Source organism: Dromiciops gliroides, chromosome 3 (genome assembly GCF_019393635.1).
Source record: "Dromiciops gliroides isolate mDroGli1 chromosome 3, mDroGli1.pri, whole genome shotgun sequence".
NCBI classification, from domain to species: domain Eukaryota; kingdom Metazoa; phylum Chordata; class Mammalia; order Microbiotheria; family Microbiotheriidae; genus Dromiciops; species Dromiciops gliroides.
In genome coordinates this window covers 447,359,892-447,377,644 of record NC_057863.1, presented here as the reverse complement: position 1 = coordinate 447,377,644, position 17,753 = coordinate 447,359,892, and the positions used below count along the sequence as shown (strand labels likewise).

The window sequence follows — 17,753 nt, the reverse complement described above, 5'->3', positions numbered from 1 at the left end:
GCACTTTGAATTGTATACTTCAATGTGCTTATTCTTCATCCTTTCTTGTAGTATAGAAATCTGTCTAAATTCTGAGTATATCTAGCCCAGTTCTTTTCTGTAATTCAATGGACTGGACCAAGTTTTAGAACAAATTTTCAGTTTAATTCTGCACTGCACAACAATATCTCATCCTTTAATAGTTATTGTGTTCTAACTCATTTCCTACTTTTGATAGGGTTACTGTACTGGTAGACCAAAGGGGTCCTGGTAGATTAAACTGTGCCCGGATTTCATCAAGGTATGTAGAAAATTATCTCATGATATCCTTGTACATATGGAGAAATTTGAGTTGGATGAGAGCACAATTAGGATTCTTAGCTGGTTGAATTACAGTACTGTATGTGTGCCTATTAATAGATTGATGTCAACGTGGAAGTAGGTCTCTTGAGATGTGCTACAGAGTTTAGTCTTTAGCCTTACCCTGTTCATCAAAATCAGTGGAATACATAAAAGTCATGCTTATCTGAATTGCAGGTAACACAAAGCTGAAAGGGACAGTTAATATGATAAATGGCAGAATCAAGGTTCATGGTAATTTTAACAGGGTAGACAAATGAGTGGAAGCCAACAAGATGACATTTAATAGGGATAAATGTAAGTTCCTGCATGTAGACTCAGGAAAAAAAACCTCTACTAGATGGCAGAGACCTTGCTTTACAGAAGTTTATTTGAAAAAGCCCTGGAGATCTTAGGTGACCACAAGTTTGAGATGAGCCAACAGTATGGCATAGTTGCTTTAAAAAAATACAAAACTAAATAATGTTAGACTGCACTTATATAATTATGTTGATCAAGAAAATAGTAATAGACTGTACTCTGCTCCAATCAGACCTCATTTAAAACTCTGGATTTCAGTCCCAAGGACTGCATTTTAAAGGAGACTGACAAAATGGAGAACACAGGTAAAAGGACAAGGATAGTGAAGGTTTGGGAAACAATGGAATGGGAGGAATGATTAAATAGACTGGGAAGATCTGACAGAGACACTCTCTGCTCCCCTCAAATCTCCCCCCTGCCAGTCCTTGAATTTGCTTCTAAATTGTTCCCTTACTGCTTTATTGTGTCTGTTTTTCTTGACACCCCAAACTCCTTTTGGGGCCAGACTCTCTCCTGTGTGTTTTACTGATTTCATCAGATCAGTTTCCCAGGCAGCTGAGTGGCACAGTGGATAGAATACTGGGCCTGGAGTCATGAAGACCTGAATTAAAATTCAGCCTTAGACACTTACTAGCTGTGTGACTCTGGACAAGTCATTTAAACCTGTTTGCCTCTAGTTTCCTTATCTGTAAAATGGGGATATTAGCACCTACCTCCCAGTGAGGATCAAATGAGATATGTGTAAAATGCTTAAGCACCAAGTGGTGGTGGTGGTGTAAATGCGGACTCTGAATATTTAACAATCAGCTCTCTGTAATTCTTCAAGCTGGCTTCAGCACTCCACCAGCTCTGTCACCCACTATACATGAATCTTGCTGACCCCTTTGCTCATATTCTGTTAACCTTGTCAAAGCCCAGAGCTCCTCCTTGAGTTCTTTTTTTTTTAATTTTTTAAAATTTTTTGCAGGGCAGTGAGGGTTAAGCGACTAGCCCAGGGTCACACAGCTAGTAAGTGTCAAGTGTCTGAGTCTGGATTTGAACTCAGGTCCTCCTGAATCCAGGGCCAGTGCTCCATCCACTGCACCACCTAGCTGCCCCTACCTGCTTGAGTTCTAAGAGGACTACATCATTTCTGAGGTTGCTTCTAATTTTAAGAATTTCTACAAATCTCCTCGAAGGTGTAGAAACTGGTCCATTGAATCTCCACTGCTCATTCCCAGTGACAGTGCCTCTAATTCTATCCCCATTCAGGGCTTTGACTGCCTCTTCCACTGCTTTTTACACTATATTTATGTATGTAGCTGCTCTCATTACCATGAGAACTGCTAGAGGGCAGGCACCATGGTTTTGCCTGTCTTTGTTGTCCTTAACACTCATAATAGTGCCTGGCACATAGTAAATGCTTAATAAATCTTTAAATCTTTTCCTGTCCCACTGCAATAGAGTGTGCTTAGACATAAAGGAGAAATTCCACCAGCTAATAAGCAGACTGCCTAGGATATGTAGCTGCTTCAGGAGAAGGTCCCACTTTCCTCCTCCACAAATCTACTTGAAGGAATAACATCTGAATCCCCACTTCTTACTCCCTGTGATTGTATCTCCAGTTACATCTCCATCTGGGTCTGTGGCTGCTGCTTATGGATGTCCCTTCTAGGACATGAGGCAACCCAATATTCTGTTAATCTATTATAATTCCCTTTTAATGTGCCAGTGTTTAAAGCACCCTTGCAATTATATCCCCTGCTTTATACCACTCCAACACGTTCATGACTTACCTCTTGACAATCAATCTTCCTCCTCCTTCTCCCCTACCTCCCTCAATCACCATCTCCCTTTAGAGTAGTTAAGAAATTTTGTTTCACTGTGTACATGCACATTCTGTCTAACTTCCTACTTATCTGCATCATGGGGCCTAATTTGCCCAGGCTAAGAAATATTTTGATGCTGAGAGTGGATAGATGTAAGTTAGTATATGTCTTCCCCCTTTCTCTCTTAAGAAAATGTCACTATTAAAATCACTCATAAGGCTCCAACAAAAACCATAGAGACAATGATGCTTCAAAAGAGACAGCTTTTCAATGTGGATGATGGATGGCTCAGTAGTGATTTAAAGTGCATATATGCATAAGTCTATATCCCAAGGCACTGAAAGGATACAGTAAATATATCTGCTAGACAATGTACCTCTATGCCAAATTAGGCATGTGTTAGTTAAGGTCAGAAATATGTAGCATCCACTAAAAATATTACAATACTAAAGTATTCAGAAGAAAGGAAGAAGAGAGAGAAGAAAAAGGGAAGGGGAGGAAGAAAGAAAGAAAGGAAGGAAGGGAGGAAGGAAAGAAGGAAAGATGGAAGGACGAGAGGGAGAAAGGAAGGAAGGAGGAAAGAAAGGAAGAGGGAGGGAGAGAGAAAGGAGGGAGGACGGGAAGGAGGGAGGGAGGAATGAATGAAGAGAAAGGTAAAGAAAAGAGGGAGAGGAAGGGGAGAAGGCAAAGAAGGAGGGAAGCAAGGAAGAAGACATTAGATGATAGATTTAAAAATGTGATAATTTTTAGCCTGTACAGTAAATAATATTTTAGTTTCCTGTCAAATATTCTTCTGATTTCCTGCTAAAATATTGCTCTGGTGCATCAATGGTACATGGAGATAACTTTGGGTCATCCAAGAGTAGGCCAGCAGCACACAAGTTATTGTGGGCTCCTCCAGTTTGGAAAGGCTTTGAGTGGCTGTGTGGCTGTCATTCAGGCTGCCATAGCTGAGTCCTGAGATGCCTCCCTAGTGAGGACAGCATGGTATAGTGGGTAGTGTGCTAGACTGAATCAAAAGGACTTGGGTTAGGTCTCTTAACCTCTTTGGACATTTGGTTTCCTCATCTATAAAATACAGGGGCTGTACTTGTGACTTCTAAGGTCTCCTCCTAGGGCAGCTAGGTGGCCACAGTGGATAAAGCACCGGCCCTGGATTCAGGAGGACCTGAGTTCAAATCCAGCCTCAGACACTTGACACTACTAGCTGTGTGACCTTGGGCAAGTCACTTAAACTCATTGCCCTGCAGAAAAAGAAAGGTGCTAAGGTCTCTTCCAGACTTAAAGGTTGGCTACTAGGGATGATTTTCTTCAGCCACAAATCATGAAAACCATCTCTTAAATTGTAGAGAAGTGGTTTATATGCCAAGTGAAGGCATGTGCACATGGAGGAAACCACAGAGCTTTTCCATAGGAATAGTTGGCTTTCTGTCTGCTAGTCTAATCACACTAGGAAAAATTTACAAGATCTTCAAGAGCTAGTGCTCAGGGGCAGCTAGATGGCACAGTGGATAGACACCAGCCCTGGAGTCAGGAGGACCTGAGTTCAAATCCAATCCTCAGACACTTAACAGTTACTGGCTGTGTGACCCTGGCAAGTCACTTAACCCCCAATTGCCTCACAAAAACAAACAAAAAGAAATAGTGCTCAGAGTTGCCACTTCATTTGTGTTGAACCTATTGCTTCTCAATTACTAGTTTCCAAAAAAATTAGTCATTTTGCTCTAACTTTTTTAAAAGCAAAGATAAATTTTAGTTTCAATCATACATGACTATAGGTAAGATACTGCACCTCAATTCCCTCTAAAAAATACCAGTAGGAAACTGGCATTCAAAGCACAGTATTTCATAGAGTTTTGTTATGACGTGGTGGCCAGATCTCTTGTATTCTGCCATGAATAGTTAGCAAATAAATGTTGGGAAGTGGTGAAAAAGGCTTTCCCTAAAGGAAATTGGTTATGTATTCAAAAGAACTAAGTGCAAAGCTTGCTTCCAACCTTTTCTAGCCTGATGACAGGTAAGAAAAGTGTTTTGAAAACTGTAAAGTGTATGTGAGTTGTTGTTCCTTTGGTTGTCAAGAGACACAATGTGACATTAGATGGAGACCTGGTTTCATAGCCAGGATGACCTGTGTTCAATTCCCAACCTAACACATACTGGCTGTTTCCAGTTGTTTAACTTCTCAGAACCCCCAGGCAACTCTCCATAGCTGTAGAGCAGTTCTGAATATACATTGGTAAAATGAAATTACTTCCCTAAAATTGCCCTAATGAAGACACAGGACTAGAATCCCCCCTATTCTTTTTTTTTGGGGGGGGGCAGGGCAAGTGACTTGCCCAGGGTCACACAGCTAGTGTCAAGTGTTTGAGTCCGGATTTGAACTCAGGTCCTCCTGAATCCAGGGCCAATGCTTTATCCACTGCACCACCTAGCTGACCCCCATTATTCTTTTATGTTTAATGTTTTACCTACTACTGCAGTTGGACAAAATAACTGCTTTTTTGTAGTTTAATAAAAGCATTAAGCTGTAAGCTCTTCCTCTGTAGACTCACTGCAAGCATCCCCAGCACAACTCCAGTAGCAGACAGGACAATAAGGATGCACCTTGTCTTATGCCTACTGGGCTTCTGTATTTTGAAAGCTTTTGGTACCATTTCTGAACTCATGATATATAACTTATGCATTCTGAGGTATTTGACATCTACTAAAAAGTTTCTTAATCAAAGGAATGTCCCTCAATTGGGGAATGGCTAAACAACCTGTGGTGTATGATGGTGATGGAATATTATTGTGCTATAAGAAATGACAAGCAGGATGATTTCAGAAATGCCTGGAAAGATTTATTTGAACTGATGTACAGTGACGTGAGCAGAACCAAGAGAACATTGTGCACAGAGACAGCAATATTGTTTGATGAAGAACTGTAAATGACAACTATTCTCAGTCATATATACAATGACCCAAGACAATCCCAAAGGATTAATGATGAAGCACACTATCCACTCCAAAGAAAGAACTGATATTCATTGAATATAGACTGAAGCATACCATTTCTTACTTTCTTTCATTTTTTCTTTTATTCATTTTCTTGTACAAAATGCATAATATGGTAATGCTTTATATTTTAAAAAGTTAATTACTTGATTTTTTATTGATCAGTGTTATGTTCAGGCAATGGTGAGCAACACTTCAATACATGAGAATGGTCTGGTTCTAGTACAATCTATTCTCCAGGATAGTTAGAGATATGTGGGTATAGTATAGGTTTTTGCTTTATTTCAGTCCATGAAAAGCCTTATGGGATTTAATTCTAGTCACCAGTTCAAGTCTTCGTACATATTTGGTAGGTACTGTTTTCAAGTCCAAGGAATTTCAAGTGAAAAAAAAAAACAAAAAGAATTCTCTTCAAAGCTCATAGAGAATAACAGCACCCACCGATGGATTTGTTGTTAGTGGTGTTACCACTGTTATTTCATCCTTATCTTTTTGATGGAGACAGTTATTAAACATTTGTTAAAAATGTTGTTCTTAAGTATTTATGGATCGATGCTGGGTAGATGTGGGCAACACTTCTCCTTGTAATGATGCCCAAGCTCCAGTACAGGTTATTTATTGATTCTTAAGGATATTTGGAATTTTGTAATTATAGGACAGGGATTGGTTTTCTGTTTGTTTATAAAGACAGAGAGCTTCTGGTGAATCATTCTAGCCACATGATTGTACCTCTGTAAATACCCAGGAAATGTTCATTTTTTTCACTCTGAAATAATGTTACACAATTTCTTGAATTTCATTTCATATCATGATCATTATCACCTGTTTCAAAGTGATTCAGACAGAAACTGTCCTGGGACAGGTCAGTATCCTCTTATTATTTAGAATTAATGTTCTACAAGTTATTCCACTGGTGGATAAAATAATTGTTTTCTGAATTGAATAAAAGCATTAGGTTTTAAGCTCATCTTCTGTAGGCTCACAGAAAGAATTCTTAGTGCCAGTCTAGTGGCAGACAGTAGACAACTAGGTGGCATAGTGGGTAGAATTCTAGGCTTGGAGTCAAGAAGACTTGTCTCCTGATTTCAAATCTGTCCTTAGACACTTACTAGCTGTGTGACCCTAGGCAAATGACTTACTCTGTTTGCCTCAGTTCATCATCTATAAAATGAGCTAGAGAAGGAAATGGCAAACCACTCCAGTATCTTTGCCAAGAAAACCGCAAATGGAGTCACAAAGAATTGGACATGACTGAAAACAACATAACAACAACAGATAGAATAACGTCAAGAACACATCCCTCTCTCATCCTGTTCCCATATGATTTTGATCTCCTTTGCTATGTGGCCTGGAAGTCATTAGTATACAAAATGAAGAAATGAAAATAAAATATGAAATATCCACATGCCTTTCATATCCTTCTGGGTGCAGCATGTCCCCTGAGGAAAAGTGGCAAGGCCCTGGCCTGGGCTAGGCAAGGCCGGGTCTGGCCAAGTGTCTTCCATCTGCCCCAAAGCAACAACTTCCATCTGTAGACGTTGTGCCATGTGCCAGAACAACACAACTGCCAACTCCTGCGTCTGCCTGATCTCCCATCTGGAATTCAGAGAACCTTCAGTGCAAAGAGAAGCAATCTACCCTTTGACGATAAGCCTTCCATCTCCTGTTGCACCTGTTCCCTTGAGGGAAAAGGAAGTGGTGGGAAATGGGACTTCTTTCTCCTGTTGTGTAGGTTCAACTTCCATCTCTCACTGCACCCCTTTCCGGTCTACTCTTCAACTTTTGGAGGGAAGAGGACTAGTGAAGCAGGAACTTCCATAAGAGTATCTATTGTGCCTCCCATCTCATACTATACTTTTCTCCAGTTGATCTCCAGTCTCCTTTGGGAAGTGAAGTAGCACCCTCTGTGCAATGATAAACACTCTCATACCTGGTTATAGCCTTCACATTCCAGTTATTATTAAATCCCGTAGGTCATCAAACAAACTCTATTTCCCACGTGCTAATTCTTGATCCTATCTCCCTCAAGTCTCCCACCCCAGAATTTCAACCAAATACAACTCAGTTCTTCCATCATGTCCTGTAAAATATCTGTTCCATAGGCAACAAGCTTCCCTTCATTTTTTTTGCAGGGCAATGGGGGTTAAGTAACCTGTCCTGGGTCACACAGCTAGTAAGTGTCAAGTGTCTAAGGCTGGATTTGAACTCAGGTCCTCCTGAATCCAGGGCCGGTGATTTATCCACTCCACCACCTAGCTGCCCCCAGCTTCCCTTCATTTTAAACCTTTTCCTCTCTCCCTGCTTTCATTTACTGGCTGTTACTGAAATCTAGCTTCTCCTGATGGCACAGCCTCCCTGACTACCCTTTCTAGTACTGGATGCATCTTCACTCATTCCTCTTGGTTCACTGGTCAAGGCTGGGGAGTTGGAATACTCCTTGATCCTCATTTCCACTTCCAGATTCTCTCCATACCTCCATCACATCACCTGTCCTTCTTTGAGGTTCATGTTCCCTTCATATCTACCGTTTGATCCAAAACCTAGTAGCTATTGTCTCCAGATCACATCCCCTTCCATTCTCAACAAGTCTGTTACATGGCTCACAATTTTTCTTCCCTAAACTTCTGCCTTCAGGAGCTACTGAGGCAGGGATTCTAATATATATATACACACTTATACATATATAATATGTGTATGCATGTATATGTACATATATGTATATGTGTGTATGTATACATATATAAACACATACATACATATATATGGTCATACTCTTGATCTATCACCTACAAATGTAGCACCTCCATGTTCAAGAATTATGAAATCTCCTTATATGATGATAATATATTAACTTTTCACCTCTCTACAAAACCCTACCCTTTATCCACACTGTAACCTCTAATTCTTTGTCACTGCAATTTTCTCCCAGCCCTAGCAACTATTTCCTCTTTTCCCTATTTTGACCCCTTGTGATCCATTTCAACTGTACTTTGTCCTCTTCTCTTGAATCCCTAGTGTCCTTATCATTTTGCCAAGTCTGTCTTGCATCACTCTCACCGTTTGTTGTCTTTGCTCCTAACACGTGTATTGCTTCCTATTTTAAGGAACCTTGCTTCTTATTTCATAGAAAAATTGAAACCACGAGCTTTCTCTTCTCTCCTCTTTTTCATTTTATACTTTAAATTTGCCTTCTGCCACTGTATATTCCTATATCTCTTCTACCCTTTGTGGCTAAACTACTTGAAAAGGTCATCTACATCTACATCTACTTGAAAGGGTGCCTCCACTTTCCTCTCATTCTCTTCTCTACCCCTTACAATATTATTTTCAACTATACCACTCCAGCAAAACTGCTCTCTCGAAAGTTATTGATGATCTCTTAGTTGTTAAATCCAATGGATTTTTCTTAATCTTCATCCTCTTAAACCTCTTTGCAGCTTTTGACATTGTTCATCATGTCCTCCTTGATATTCTATTCTTCCTAAGTTTTTGGGGACTCCAATCCTACTTTGCTCTCCTTCTACCTATCTTACTGTTCCTTTTCTGTCTCTTTTGCTGGATCCTCATCCAGATCACACTCTCTAACCATTGTCGTCCCTTGGGGTTCTCTCCTGTGTCCCTTTCACTTCTCCCTCTATACTATTTCATTTGGTGATATCATCAGCTTTTATGGATTTAATTATAATCTCCGTGCTGATGACTACGACTGGTCACAGCGACCATATTGTTCATACTACATAAGCTCCCACCCTATCTTCTTTGTTATTTGACATTGGTTTGAAATATGGTGCTACCTATGGTATAGTATTGCTATATGCCATGGAAAATGTATGGCTTCAGTTAAAGGAGAGGGGAACTCTGGTTTAAAGACTTTAAAAAGCTTGACTTATAAATCAACCTCAGCAACAACCAATAGGTTTTTGTTTGAAAAAAAGCTATAAAAATTTTGAAATAAAAGGTGGCTTTAGTTCCTGTTATTAAGATACAGCCACATTCCTATTTTCCCCCTTTCACAACAGTATATAAAATCAAATCTACAGGGTAGACAGAGAAATAGAAACATAACAAGGGATGCTCTGCACTTCCTAAGATGAAGACATAGTTAACATTTTGGACTAAGCCAAAGACAAGTTTGAATGACTTAAAGGTTAATCTGGATCATTTCGGATGCTGTTTTTAGCATGCAAAAACAAACAACAACAATAACACTTGTCACAGAGCTCAAAAGTATATTTGAAGTAAAAAAGAAGCAAAAGGAAATTCAGAACTAAGGTGAATTTGTAGATTTTTTCAAACTGCATTTATCTCCTTTAATGTAGTTATCATACTGTCACTCCCTTAGTAAAAGAGGCAGGGTAATATTGTAGTATCAATTATTATATTAAGGAGTCAGAAAACTTGGGTTTGAATCCTGGCTCCTCTGCTTCATTCCTGTGTGATTTGGGGCAAGTATTTTTACCTGGCTTCCCCTTCGTTTCTCATCAGTAAAACAATAGGACTGGACTAAATGATCCCGAGGGTCTCTTTTAGCTACAGATCCTCAGCTTGAGGCATTCATAAGATGTTCCAGCCATGCTGACTTCCCTCCCAACTTGATTCATTCTCTACATTTCTCTACCTCCTGGCAGCAGGCTCCCCAGCCTGCAGATACCTGCACCCTGAGATCAAATCTCCTGATTTCTGAGTCCCTCAGTCAGACTAGCATTTCATTAGTAACCCCAGAAATGCTCACTTCACTTTCTGTTCAATATATACTCTGGACTTCTCCAGCTTCCCGCCAGCATGAGGGTACACTTCACCCCCTTCCTTTTCCAGTTCTCTCTCTTTTTGTGGGGCAATGAGGATTAAATGACTTGCCCAGGGTCACACAACTAGTAAGTGACAAGTGTCTGAAGCCGGATTTGAATTCAGGTCCTCCTGAATCCAGGGTTGGTGCTTTATCCACTGTGCCACCTCGCTGCCCCTCTAGTTCTCTCTTATGAATTGTCTTCTCCCATTAAAAAATAAGGTCTTTGAGGGTGGAGAATACCTTGTTTATTTACATTTGTAACTGCAATGTTTAGCACAGTGTCTGGCACAAAATAAATACTTAATTACTGCTTTGTGTCTATCTATTTATCAATTAATCTATATCTGTTTGTCTCTACCTATACCTATCTATCCATCCACCCATCTGTCTGTCTGTCTGTCTCTTTGTCTGTTTGTCTATCTATCTATCCTTGTATCTGTGGCTTCCTCATAACACAAATGACCCAGGTATGTTTGGGCTACTACTAACTTATTGACTCACCCAATTCAATAGGAACAAAGCATGAACAGGCTAATGTATAAGTCAATGAAAACAAAAAAGTTCTTACAACGCTCATAGACAATAACTACCCATAGACAATAGCAATACCCATCAGTGAACAGTTCCTCCCAAGAAGCCGATATAATCTTAGTCATTTAAAATATTGTACTAGATAAAGCTTCAGCAAAGGGTATCCAGGATGGGGTTGTTGATGGTAGTTTTTTTATTTTCATATTTATGTGCACCTTTGTAGCTTTCTTAAAACTCACATATCCATTAGTTTTCAATGAATGTCAATGTTTTTTACTCAATATCATAGTCTCTTTTTCCATCCATCCTGGATCTCAGACTCCAAACATTTCTCGACAGATCTCAATGGCTGCTTGACTGGATTCAGTCTCTCATTTGGGTCCTTTTTAATGTCCTCTTTCACTAGATTTGCCATTCATGCTTCCTGTAGTTCTCCTTAGCTTCCAGTGGATGGTGATGGTTTCTTTTCCTTAAAGAAGTGACTCTCGATCTCTAAAATTCCAAAATGCAACTCTTTGCGTCTCCGTTTTAGAAACCTCCTCTTGCCTTAAAATTCCAAGGCACCAGCCCTTACAAAAAAAGGTTTTCTGGGAATTTGGAACTAACTTTCCCAATCCTCATAAATCACTCTGTTCCCCCAATTCTAATTTGGCAACAGGTAATTTTTCAGTCTAATGGCACCTCTTCGCCACACCCTGACTCTCTGACTCCCACTTGCATCGGTACCTCCCATGACTCTAGAGCATAGAGTCTTAATCTGGGATCTATGAACTTTACAAAAAAAAAGTTTGGATAGCTATGTTTCAATAAAATGTATTTCCTTTGTAATTCTGTATGCCTTTAAAGTCATGTTTCTGTGAAGGGTTTTATAGACTTTACCAGACTGCCAAAGGGATCCATGCCACAAAAAAAAGGACTGTGTTCTAGAGGCAGAGAAGAACCTAATGTTTTCCTCATTGTGTCCCAGGAATCCTCTAGGGGAAACAGAGGAGGGTTATTCAAATTCCCTGTGACTGTTTACCCAGGTACCAAAGAGAGGAAGTAGTGACATGTTCTCTGGCAACAACTGTACACCACAGAGACAGAAACATGGAGGTAAAGACAAACATGCAGATAGAGACAGGAAGGAAGAGGGAGGGGGAGAGGGAGAGGGAAAGGGGGAGGGGGAGAGAGAGAGAGAGAGAGAGAGAGAGAGAGAGAGAGCGAGAGCGTGCGCGCTTTCTAGTCCCTCCTACATTCCTTTGTTCCTCCATCTTGAAATCCATTATAATATGAATGGGAAGGATGGCAAGTGATATTATTTAAACCCATTGAGGTTTCCCTGTTTCCCTGATGCTGTAAGGCAGGTGGCTGGCAGTTCTGTTCACTATGCTGCCACCTTCCCTTCTTCATGTGCATCATATGGCAAATAGTCACTTGCCCTGATCAATGGGGAGACATTTTTTACTTTCATGGCATCAGTAACTCCCCTTCCTTTCATGAGCTGGGCTAGGGGACCATGAGGAGAGGTGTTCCTAATGCTGTTTCATTTTGTTCAGGCTGGACAACTAGTAGTTGTTGCTTGGAACAGAGGGGTAGATGGGTCTGTCCCTATTGCCCCATGTTTCTTTCCACCTACAGGCATATGTATGTTATTAAGCACCTTTTTCATTGTGTTTCCTTCTCATTATTCACATTGAAACAATGCCATAAAGGAGGGTAATGTAGTGGAACTATAGAGATAATAGAGCTAACTGGATTTTTGTTGTTTCTATCAGAAAGTAAGTATGGATTTCCAAGAAACTTACTTAAACACAAATGTTTGAAAAACAGAACCTTTAATATACTTCAAAGAAAGCAAAGATGGGAAATACACACATAATTCAATTAAATAAACATTTTTTATTTATTTGTCAGGCACTGTGCTAAGTACTGGAGATACAAATAAGAAAAGAAAGGCAGTCCCTGCCCTCAAGGAGCTTATAATCTAATGGGAAAAGACAACACATCAAAGGTGGGGGAAACAACAGGGGAAACCCAGACCCAGAAGGTATCTTGTTCCAAGAAGATGAAATCAAGCAGACTTCATATGTAAGTGGAGTGAGCTGAAAGTTCAAATGTTGCCCTCTTTAAAGGAAAACCTTGGGAGGAGTTTAGTTTACTCTCCAGCCCTCTAATCAGAGGAGAAAGGAAGCTGGGGGAGTTGGAGAGGTGTTGAATATACATACCTAATTGGTTATTGGTAACAGTTTTTGTGGTAGCAAAAAAAAAAAAAATGCAAACAGGTGAGATGCCCAACAAGTGCAGAATGGCAGAACAATTGTGCTATATGTATATAATGAAAAATTATTGCCTAGTAAGGGAAAAATGCATGGAATTCAGACAAATATAAGATGAATATGCACTGATTCAGAGCGAGGTAAGAAAAACCAGGAGAATAGCATACATAACTATTGCAGTAAGGTACCCAAATTAACACTAAAAGTCAGCTTAATAAAGATGACATTCAATGAATCATATTAAACAAAGGATCAAATACACTTTTGTTGTCTTGCTAGAAAGGTAGTGTGCTATGAGTCTAGAATGTTACACAGATAGTGACACTGAATGGTCAGTTGGCTTTATAAAATCACAAGTGTTCAAGGAAGAGAGGGGGAGAGGGGAGAGGAGAAGAGAGGAAAGGAGGGAGAGGAGAGGAGAGGGGAGAGAAAGAGACAGACAGACAGACAGACAGACAGACAGACAGACAGACAGACAGACAGACAGGCTCATTTGTAAGCCTGGGCCATTTTAATATGTAATCTATATTTAAATGAATGACTCTCAGAGAGCAGGAACTGTCTGTGCCTGGTGTTAGTTTAGTATGGTGTCTGTAAAGAGCAAAGCTGTGCACAGTTGGGCACTTAATAAATGCAATTCTGATTTAGAAATTTCAAAACCCAGAAACTTTTGGGGGGGTTAAAAAAGACCTAATTAAAAAAACGTTTATTAAATATAGTATAACTTGAATGTTGCTAACATATGGTAATAAATATGAAACTATATTCAAATGAATAATTTTTGTACCTTTGGCATTTTCTAATTTTCTTAAAATTTGTAAATTTGCACTTACCTTGAGTAATCTCCAGGAAAGCAGCAAGACATTTGGAGGATAGGCAACTGTAGTCTAAATGGAATTCATAACAATATTTACATTTGGGATTATATATCACAGTTCAGAAGGGAAATGGAATGTATATTTCTAGTACTAAGGTTGAGACCATACTTTTAAAAATGCACAAAAACTGTGAAATCGTACACACAACAAATAGGAAAAATACCATAGGTCTGGAATGAGAACCAAATTAAATATGGTAAATTCCAGAAATATCAACTGGTATCATTAATATTCAAAAATTTCATAGGCAGATGTTAGGATATTCTGACTCCTTAGTTCTCTACACAGGAAAATTCTTCTGATGTCATCACTTGGCAAAGCTTAGCAAACATCTTCATCCTGAGCCTACACTTATTCAATCTTACACAGTTTCCTCTCACCCACCATCTCAAATGACCTTTAGGTGACAGTACAATTAAAAAACAAATTAAACAGTTGAGAAACTCTTATTTCGGAGGCTCTAAAGGCCTCAGGAGGATGTGAACATAATGACATCTCTTTGGCTATGCATTTATTCTTCTGTTTAATAACTATTAGGAATAGAGATCAGCCCTTTGGCCTCATTGGTATAGGTAACTCCCAGGTGAGGAAACCCCTCTTCCAATGCAGGTCAGCACTTTTTTGCACTTAGAGCCTTAGAGAGTTGACAAAAGCACTGAGAGAAAGTGACTTGCTCAGAATCTCACAACCAGGAGTCATCAGAGGCAAGACTTAATAATAAAACCAGCATGTATACAATGCTTTAAGGTTTGCAAAACACTTTTCATTTGATCCTTAACAATAACCCTGGCTGTTAGGTGCCATAATTATACTATTTTTTTTTTACAGATGAGGAAACAGTCATGCACAGCTTAAGTGCCCAGGGTAATTCAGATAGTAAATGTCTGTGGCTGGATTTGAACTTGTCTCTCTTATTTCTGGGTTTATACTCTAGCTACTGCATCACCTAGCAGTTTCACTAACCCACATCTTCCTGTCTCTTGGCCAGTTCACAAGACGGTATGCCACACTACCTCTCAGTCATTATTACAGAAAATTCTTCTTAGCATCTAACCCAAATTCCTTCTGCTGTAGTTTAAGCCTTTTTACTTCCATTCCACTGTCAGCAGGGTTACAGAATAACTGGTCATTTAGCTTCTTTGAAAAAGCCATTTGGTTATTTGAAGACTATTTTAAAAAGAGCTTTTTAAGCTCTCACACCAATGGCAGTATGTAAAATCCATTAATGGACACAACCTCTGTCCTTCAGATCTTCTGGAGAAAACAAATCCTGGCATGAAGGGAACAGGCAAATAGGTAGGAAAGGATATGTGAGGACAAAGTTCATCTGCTAATATTACATGTCTTGGTATGTTAAGGTTGATTCATTTGTGAGATATATTTGTAAGCTTCTGTACATTGGTCAGCCTATGGCAGGTATCTGTGAGTAGATGTCCATAATCTAGTCTGTTAAAAGATAATGAGTGAGGGGGAAATTGTGCATGTTTAAATGGACAGCCCAAGGATAGGCCAGCTTTTGAAAACATCCCAGCAGCTAAAGAGACTTCTTAGGGATGGCAGCACTCACTCTCTTGCAGGTGTGGCCTTTATCCTTATTGTCATCATGTGTTTTTGTCTTTTCTTTTTAATGGTCGTTTCTTCTCTCTGGTCGCTGCCCACTTCCATTTTCTATTTGCACCTGCTGTTCTGCAGCCATTACCAAAAATGCTTTTTATGCATTGCCACTGAAGAAAATGCTGAAACTGATGGTCTTCTCCAGTGATGTTTGAAATAACCTAAACTTTTTGCATATCTAGGTTAGAACCTTCTACTCCTATCCTCAGTGAAGATGAGTTCTTCAGGAATGGTTCATGGTTTGAGGAAGTCTTGCCTGACTATTCACTGCAAATTGTTATTAGAGTATACATCAGGCTTTATTTAATGTAGGTTTATGAATTTATTGATGGGTAGATAACAGATGGATGGATGGATGGATGGATGGATGGATGGATGGATGGATGGATGGATGGATGAATGGATGGATGGATGGATGGGTACAATTTGTTTCTTTTGTAATCCTATGTATTTGGTCTTATGCATTTAAAAATATTCTGAAAAGGGCTCCATAAGCTTACCAGACAGCCAAATGGGGCCATTATACACAAAAAGGGACAAGAATCCCCAGTATATGTAGCAAAGAGTAATTCTATAAAGTATCAGCTCCAAGGAACCAACCAACAAAAGTAGAATATAGACACATGTTATCTCTGATGACCACTTTCTACAGATTCCTTGTAACATTCCCTCAATCTCTGCCTCACTGTCTCCCCCCTTGTAGATTCTTAGGACTCTGAGTCTCTCATCCATACATCTCAGCTTCGAATTTAAAGCTCATATCAACAATTCAGGTTTGTTTTATTCCAGGTTTAGTTCACATTTCTCCCCTTTGTAATGTAAACTGTACATTCAAACTCCTTGACGATATAATAGATAATCTTCATAAATTGCATTGGCCATATATATTACATATATGCAATATCTATGTATATATATACATTTATGTATATGTGTATACTATACATACATACATAATACATATATGTGTGTGACCAGCTTTCTGGTGATGAAGATCCAATTCAGCTAGACCTTGGAGGAAAAAAAAAAGCTACCATTTATACAGCACTTCAAACTTCACAAACTGCTTTACAAATGTTATCTTATTTTATCTTCACAACAACCCTGAGAGGTAGGTTCTTTGATCTAAATTATATAAATGAGGAAACTGAGACTAAGAGAGGTTGTGACTTACTGAGAAAAGGAGAGAAAGAAAACAAAAGAAAGGAAAGAAGAGAGGAAGAGAGGGAAGGGGAGGAGAAAGGGAAGGGATGGGAAGGAAAACAGGAAAAAAAGAAAAAATTCAGGCCCAAAGGAGGAGTTTGTGTGTCTGTGTGTCTGTGTGTGTCTGTGTGTGTGTCTGTGTGTCTGTGTGTGTGTCTGTGTGTCTGTGTGTGTGTCTGTGTGTCTGTGTGTGTGTGGTGAGGGTTGTATATCAGGCAGTTGCTAGAATGTTATAATGTAAAAAATTCCAATACTAGCTAATGTCCACAGCAGGAAAGGACAATTAGGAAATATACCCATTGTGCTTTTGTGTGTTGTTTTTTTTTTAATTTTCAAGGGTAATTATTTGTTGGTTTAATTAAGGATTATGTCCTAATCAGAAGTGTTATCATATAAAAATATTTGCGTTCTGGATTCCTGCTATGAAATTCAATACTTATGATCTTCAAAAGTACTTATAAAATGCCAACATATTACTAATGGCTGGTAATCAAGGCAAACAATTTGTTTGGATATATAAGTATAAACAGAAACACCCATGGATATAAATAAATACCACTAATGAATTTATTAATTGTCCTTTGTCCATTATGGAAAAATAACCCACAATAAATATCTTGGCAAGCAATATATTGAAAGTATTCTCTAGTGACCTAAAAGGGTTAATAAAGCTTGCAAAGTTACCTGGTTTGCTGTAGATTGTAACTGAGCAGCACTGTCCAAAGGAATTCTGTACTGATAGAGCTCCAGGGGGAAAAAAAACAAGGCTCATTAAAATCTAAGTAAAAGGAGTAGGGACTTCTAGATGGATGTCAGGCATCTCCAAAAGAGGCAGCACATCCAGTTCCGCATTATGATTATGGGTCTCATGTTAAAGACTGGGAGAATCTAGTGTAATCAGCATTGCCCCATTCCATTTTTATACAGGTTCTATATAGTGAAAATTAGCTCATAGTCTCATTATCACATTAATGAAGAGATGGATGGAAAGATGAAAGAAATGGGAATATTATTTAAAATGAAAATATAACCTGGGTTT

At 39.1% G+C, this 17,753-nt stretch overlaps 1 protein-coding gene across 8 annotated transcripts in view; it reads left to right on the top strand.

The window, feature by feature from the left end:
- B3GALT1 (beta-1,3-galactosyltransferase 1) overlaps positions 1-17,753 on the top strand; it is a 697,560-nt gene that overhangs the window by 390,609 nt on the left and 289,198 nt on the right. For 2 of the 8 annotated variants that reach the window (XM_043997933.1, XM_043997929.1), the window contains exon 4: positions 218-280. The exons of 5 other annotated variants lie outside the window; for them this stretch is intronic. The gene's annotated coding sequence lies outside the window, so the exon portion shown is untranslated. Of the gene's footprint in view, positions 1-217; positions 281-12,657; positions 12,832-17,753 lie in introns of all 8 variants that reach the window. One more of the 8 variants, XM_043997928.1, reaches the window with a different exon arrangement.